General features: G+C 41.6%; 1 pseudogene; it reads left to right on the top strand.

Moving 5' to 3' along the window:
• Positions 1–7,177: 7,177 nt before the first annotated feature.
• Positions 7,178–7,333, top strand: LOC102506139 (annotated as a pseudogene).
• Positions 7,334–7,545: the final 212 nt, after the last annotated feature.

Here is a 7,545-nt window from a genome sequence, read left to right as displayed (position 1 = left end):
CCTGGCATTGATTCCCAAAGCAGACCTGAGAGCTGGGAGTTTGGAATGTGGAAGTCGAGAGCATGGCGTGCGTGCCTGGCTTGGCAACAGACGCCCACCTCCCTACCACCTCACCTGTCACCTGTTCAACTTTACCAGTTAGTTAGTCTCTCTGTGCCTCAGTTTACTCATCTGAAAAAACAGAGACACTACCAGAAATGCTGTGTGAGAATTAAATGAGTTCCTATATGTCAAACGTTCAGGACTGAGCCTGGCACCGAGACTCATTCATTTGATTAATGCTTCTTGGACACCTGCTGTGTGTCATGCCCCCAAGTAGGGGCTGGAGAGACAGCACATGATAAGCTCTTAGGATGGAAACCGTGGACCCAAAATCCGAGCAGGAAGACCAATATTTAATAAGAAAGTTAAGCTACACAGTCTCTTGGAGAATGATTTAGTCTAAGGAAACAAAAAAGGAAAGCAAAGAATTGTTGAGGACAGCTGAAATTTTTTAAAATGTGAATTGGGGCAGACCTCCTGGAGAAGGTGACTTCTGAGCAAAGACATGAAAGAAGGAAGAGAATGACTCCTGTCGATATCCAGGCAAAATTCATCCCAGAGGAACAGTGCATTCACAAGTCTCAAGATGGACATGATGCTGTACACCAGGAATTGACACATTGTAACTGACTATGCTTCCATTAAAAAAATCAAGTCATGAACCTGAGAGAGATCACAAAGGGTGTGAGTTTAAATGAAAAAGAGATTGAGGACCATCTCCAGGGGTTCTGTGAGCTGGATATCAGCCCCAGCTCCCTGCTGAAAATAACTAAAAATACAATAATAAGTAAAAATACACTAATAACTAAAAGTACAATTTCATTTTAAAATGAAAAATCATTGTAACTCTTTTTTTAATTGAAGTATAGTTGATTTACAATGTTGTGTTAGTTTCTGGTGTACAGCACAGTGATTCAGTTATATATACATATATTCTTTTTTAAATTCTCTTTCATTATAGGTTATTACAAGATGTTGAGTATAGTTCCCTGTGCTCTACAGTAGGACCTTGTTTATCTGTCTTGTATATAGTAGTTTGCATCTGTTCATTCCAAACTGCCAGTTTATCCCTTCTCCCACCTTTCCCCTCTGGTAACCATAAATTTGTCTTCTAAGTCTGTGAGTCTGTAACTCTTCTTAAGACAATTGAAAGGCTGACTAGGGAAAAGAATTTGCAGTCCAAAATCTAGGAGAGGATGGAAACCCAGAGAGGGAAGCAGAGAACAAAAGTCACACGTGCCCTGGGGGAATTTTGATCGTGGAAACTTGAATTTGGGGGTTTGTGGACCTGAGGCTCAAAGTCAGGCTAGATGTCACAGAAGGGAAAAGCTTGGGGCTCAGGGTGACACGTATTTTCTGCATGGTTTCAAGCCATGTCTAGGGGCACGGAGAGTGGAGCAGAGCCAGCCCTTCTCTCCCCCACCCCCACCCACACTTTGGGGTTACAGAGTCATTAGCACAACATGCAGACAGAAGGGCCCTGATCGAACAGAAAAGGAAGTCTTCCCGTCACATCTCCAGAGAAGGAAGAGGCTGGGCTGAACAACCTCAGAGCCGAGAGCCTGCCCGGGAACGAAGCCAGCTACAGGGTTAACAGAATTCTTTTTAAAAAGGATTTTGGCAACACAACATTGTAAACTGACTATACTTCAATAAAAATATATTAAAATTTTTAAATTTTTTAATTAAAGAAAAATAAAAAAAGATTTTGGTGACACTGACCAAGCTCCAGAACCCTCTGTGCCTGAAGCCAGTGTACTTCAGAACTTTTTAAGCTACATGAGTCAACACATTGGTTATGTTTTCTCCATCAGGCCAACTTGAGGTGGAAAGATCTCGTGTGTGTCAAACACGACCTCATCCCAACCACCAGGCTCACACTTCCTTACCTACACAGCCTCTGAAGCTTCTGGGAACCTCCCCATGAAACTTGACTTCAGCTTCGCCATTCACAACACTTCCGTGGACTTCTGGGAAACACACCGACATATGTTGGTGGGTTTTTAGCAACTCCCTTTTTGATGCCTGTTAATACAAAGTGAAAATGACCAAAACCTGCTGTAGAAATAAACCAAGATCTATGTCTTAGTCAGTTCAGGCTGCCACACCGAAATACCAAAGATGATCGGGCCACTTGAACAAAAGGAAATTATTTATGACAGTTCTGGAGGCTGGAAAGTCCAAGATCAAGGTGCTGGCTGATTCAGTTCCCTGATGAAGGCTCATTTCCTGGCTTGCAGATGGCCACCTTCTCACTGTGTCTTCTAGGAACAGGGAGAGAGAGAGAACACTGGTCCTTCTTGTTATTATTCTAAGAACACTAATTTCATCATGGGGGCTCTACCCTCATGAACTCATCCAACCCTAATTACCTCCCAAAGGCCTTACCCCCAAATACCATCACATTATGAATTTGGGGGAGGACAAAAACATTCAACCAACCAAATGCAAACAAGCAGGGGCTACATGGAGCTTGCTGTGACAAGGGAGCTGGCCACCACCACTTATGTTTCATCAGAGACTCAAAGGCAGGCAGAAGCGTGGGAAAGGTTCCTAGAGGAAGAAAGAGAAGGCTTCAGGTGTGCTCTGCCTGGGGGCTGTCAGCCTGGGGAAGCTGGCGGTGGGCTGCGTGGATGTGGAGCATCCCACGTGATTGGTTGGGTTGTGTATCTGGCTTCCTCTGAGCCGTACTGAATTGGGAGCAGAGACAAAAACTTGGGGAGCTGTGAGTTATTATTCGAGTCCTGTCCTTCTGGGGCTGATTGATACAGGGGTTCTTGTTTGGTTTTCTGAATAGATTGCCAGAGGGACGTTCTGATGTGCTTCTAAGTCTGACTTGTCGATATCAAGCCAGCCTCCTGGGCTGGTTTCTGCAGACGGTAGGTTGGTTTTCTGGGCTTGATGCTGCAGAGTGTGGGTGAAAATTTTTACACATGGTCTGAGATCCTCTGTTTGTACATTCAGTCTCTCACAGTGTCATAGAACAATCTCCACATTCAGAGGAAAAACCACAAAAATCATCTCAGGGAGAGGATGTTTTTGAAAACAAATCAATTACCTTCTGGAATGTCTAAACAGAAGGCCTGGGACTAGTCTGGGGGTTGAGCTAAAAAAATAGGCTAAAATTTCTGTGCCTAATAGAATCATGTGAATTCTGAAATTGTGGCTTCGGGAAACAAAGACTGCATTGATCTCAGTGGAAGCGGAGGTCCACTGAGGGAGTGGGACCTGGTCTTCTGCCACGACAACTGAGGCGCCAGCAGCATGATGGCAAGAGAAATACAGCTGTTTTGAGGCTGCATGGGGTGGAGATGGACCATGGAGATTAATATCCTACTTAGGTTGCTTCCTTTTTTGTGGGTTCATTCCCCGCTGCCATCCCCAAACATTTAATATGTTACATATTATACCACTGGATTAATAGTGCTGGGGAAGGCAAGAAAGTTTTTGTTCCCATACTAGGAGAAAGGACATGACCACAAATGACAATTAGGAAAATGTCATCACCTATAGAAACCCTCTCAAATATGCAGGGTTGGCAGTTCTGGATTTCGTATATTTTTCTGGCATGGGAACTTCAGATGTATTCTCCAAATATTAAAGTCATGGAGGGCTGCGAGATTTGGGGGACCTCTGTTTGTACCATGCATGATGCCAAAATCCCTGACAATATCAATCTGCACAGGACAATGTGGACATAATTGAGGGTGGAGCCAAGAACAAAGGCGTAACCACTGTCTGAGGTCTTGGGACAATGTCGTGAAGCTGAAGTATGAGGAGGAAATAGTGTAGGGCTCCAGCTAGCATGAGTGCCAACCCCAGGAAAGATAACAGCCATACATGAGCAGCAATGGGACAACCAGACTCCTGTGAAGATTTGGCTTCCCCTTGATTTGGCCTCCGGTGAGCAGGCTAGGTCTAGCTCGTACTTTGTGTTTTGTTTGGCTGAAACAGTTTGGAGATATTTTAACTGATACAATATTCAGGTATTAGGCGATATCTCACAATAATGTGCGAGCCTTCTTGAAAAAATTGGAAGGCCTGGCATTCTTACAGAGCAGCAATCCGCTGGGGCCGAATGAGAACAGACCTTTACTCAGCTGTACTCCCCACCAGGCGCTATCATCTCCCTCCACGAAAGCCAAATCCAGGTACCATTGGTCAGAACACTTGCCCATTTGTCTTCCTCACACTGGTCTGTTTCACTCATTTACCGTAACTGCCTTGTCTATGTAAGGATTTGATCTGAGAGGCCCTGAACCTATCAAAAAAAAAAAAAAAATCCCACAGGCTATAGGCGGTCTATAATTGGATTTAGCCAAGGTCAAGTAAGCCTTGAGAAAGAGAAAGAAACCAAAGTTCAAGCCCTCCCCCGCTGGATGTGGTGAACTTGGCATTTTAAACATATTTTAGAGGTTAAGCTTAAGGAAACCATGTCACACGGTGTAGATGTGCAAGGCCCAGCCTCTAACAAAAATATGCAAAAAAAAAAAAAAAAAAAAAAGAAAGAAAGAAAATTAAAATGACATAGTAAGAGACTTCTGATTTCAGCCCTGACATTCAAAATTCAAATGTCATTCTCATTATTACAATGAGAAAAGAATTAACAAATTGGGAATCAATGACTTTTCTTGGACCCATCAGAGAACTTAGAACACAGAGCAAGCCACTACCCCAAAATCTACAGAGACTGGCAAATTCAGAAAGTTACAACCAAGATCTCTTTCTCTCTCCCCCTGAACTTTCTGCTCAATTTTACTGTGAGCCTAAAACTGCTGTAAAAAAAGAAAGTCTATTAAAACAACAACAACACTACTACTAGAGTCTGAAGAGACAAACCAAGTACAGAGCAAGGTTTTTGACATGACACAGATGTTGGAATCATCACACAGGGAATTTAAAATAGCCATGATTACTATGTTAAAAGTTCTAAAGGAAAAAGTAGGCAACATGCAAAAACAGATGGTGATGTAGCAGAGAGATGGAAGCTCTGAGATGGATTCAAAATGCAATACTAGAAATCAAAAACTGTAACAGAAATGAAGAATGTCTGGTCTGCCTGACCAACAGAAAGCGCCCTCCTTCTCTCCTGGACACTGAGATGAGTCCAGGAGGGTAAAGCTCTCAGTGCTTAGGGTCTGGGCTCAGAGAAGTATTGACTTTTTTAAAATATTGAATATTCTAATTCATGAACATAATACATCTTTTATTTAGGGCTTCTTTAATTTGTCTCAGCAACATTTTCCAGTTTTCAGTGTAGAGGTCTTGAAACTATTTTGTTAGTCTTACTTTTAGAACTATTGGGGGGTGCTTTTTAAAAAGTATTGTACTTTTACTCTTAAAAAAAAATGAGACAAATGAACTTTTTTACAAAACAAAAACAGACTCACAAACACAGAAAACAAACTTGTGGTTACCGGGGGGAAAGGGAGGGGTGAAAAAGGAAAAGATATATGTATAACTGAATCATTATGCTGTACACCAGAAAGTAACACAACATTGTAAACTGCTCTACTTCAATTTTAAAAAATTAAATTATTGTACTTTTAATTTAATGTTCTGATTTTGCTAATATAAATATAGAAGTTATTTCTGTATGTTGATTTTAGATACAGCTACTCTGCTAAATTACATACTGATTCCAATAGTTCGCTTGTATATTTTGTATTTCCTATGTGCACCACCCTGTCATTGGAAACAGTGTTGTTTCACTTCCTCCTTTCCAATCGCTATGCCCGTTACTCCTTTTCCTGCTGCACTCTAGTAATTTCATTACAATATTGAGTTGAAGTGGTTGGACTAGACATCCTTGTCTTTTTCTTGACCTTAAGGGGAAAGTATTCAGTATTTCACTATTTAGTATAACTAGAAGCCCATGCTACAAAAGTGCGGTGAATCCAGGGCTACTACAAAAAAATTCTAGAGCATAGTTTGTATTTGGTTTATATACAGGTTTTAAAACCATTTTTAATTCACCCATCACAATTTAACATTTGGAAATATCTCATACCAGTTTGTTTGGGTTTTTTTTAAATTCTAACAAAAAATGTGTTTTTTTTTAAATGAAGTATAGTCTGTTTACAGTGTGTCGATTTCTGGTGTACAGCATAAGGCTGCAGTCATACATATATTCCTTTTCATATTCTTTTTCACTACAGGTTACTACAAGATATTGAATATAATTCCCTGTGCTATAGAGACTTGTTTATCTAACAGAGTGGGGGGTTGTTTTTGGGGTTTGTTTGTTTGTTTTAGAGGGTAATTAGGTTTGTTGGTTTGTTTGTTTGTTTGTTTAAGGAGGAGCTGAGACTTGTACCCAGGACCTCCCGCATGCTGAGCATGTGCTCTACCACTGAGCTATTTCCCTCCACCCCCCAACCCCCACAGCAATTTGAATGGCTGAGTTCTCCTGAAAATTTTTGAATGGCTGGCATTCCCATATGAGAGAAATCAGCTGCGGCTGAGCGGGAACTGCCGGGCTTTATTTTGCCACATTCTCCCACCACGTGCTATGTATGGTCTCCCCTGCACTGACGCCAAAGCTCAGGTACCATTTGTCAGTATACCTGCCCCGTTGTTTTCCTTACCCCAGGCCTCCTACACTCATTTTCTATACCTGCTTTTCCACTGTAGGGCTTGATTTTATATTTCCTGGGAAAATAGATGCACTGCTCCACCAGACAAAAATTCCCACGGCCAGAGGTTTACGCTCTTAATTTCTCACGGGTGGATTTCCTCAAACTGAGGCCGGAAGACAATCAAAGTCCAAGCCCGCCCCCTGCTGGACAAGGTGCACTCAGCATGCTTGACTGGTAAATCAAGGAGAGACCCAAGGTCTCCAATTCCTTTCAACATATTTTGACAAATAATAAAATGGAAAAGAAATATAGCATGAAAAATTATAAAGAGCATTTTAATTGGTTAACTGTAGGAATCAAAAAATAGTAGGCCGTAGAAGCTTCCCACTTATTGGAAATTAAAGAAAATTTTCTTTTTGGATTTAAGCAATGATAAGACAACAAAATCAAAATGGAACTAGAAGATCAAGGGGAAATAATTAAGGAACAAATAATGACAATTAAAAATTAAAATAACTTGTTCACCATCCTATGTGCGGTTGAGTTTGGTCCTCGCCATGTCTTCTCACAAGACTTTCAGGATCAAGTGATTCCGGGCCAAGGAACCAAAGCAGAATTGTCCCATTCCCCAGTGGATTCGAATGAAAACTAGTGATAAAATCAGGTACAACTCCAAGAGAAGACGTTGGAGAAGAACCCAGCTGGGGCTATAAGGAGCCGCACGTGAGGTGGCGCACATACGCTGTGTCAAGGTCACGGGCATCTTATCGTATCGCTCTGAAGACAGTGCTACTGTCTGAACAGCTGGATGCGTTTCGGGACATGATTTTTCTCTTCGTGTCAGTATTTCTGCACTGTTGCTTTGGCTAAGCAATAAATATGTGAGATGTTTTGTTGGAAAAAAAATAAAATAGACTGAAGAGCA

The sequence above is a fragment of the Camelus ferus genome, chromosome 9 (assembly GCF_009834535.1).
Source record: "Camelus ferus isolate YT-003-E chromosome 9, BCGSAC_Cfer_1.0, whole genome shotgun sequence".
NCBI classification, from domain to species: Eukaryota; Metazoa; Chordata; class Mammalia; order Artiodactyla; family Camelidae; genus Camelus; species Camelus ferus.
Note: the sequence above shows the minus strand (reverse complement) of the source record. Positions and strands in the feature narration are given on the sequence as shown.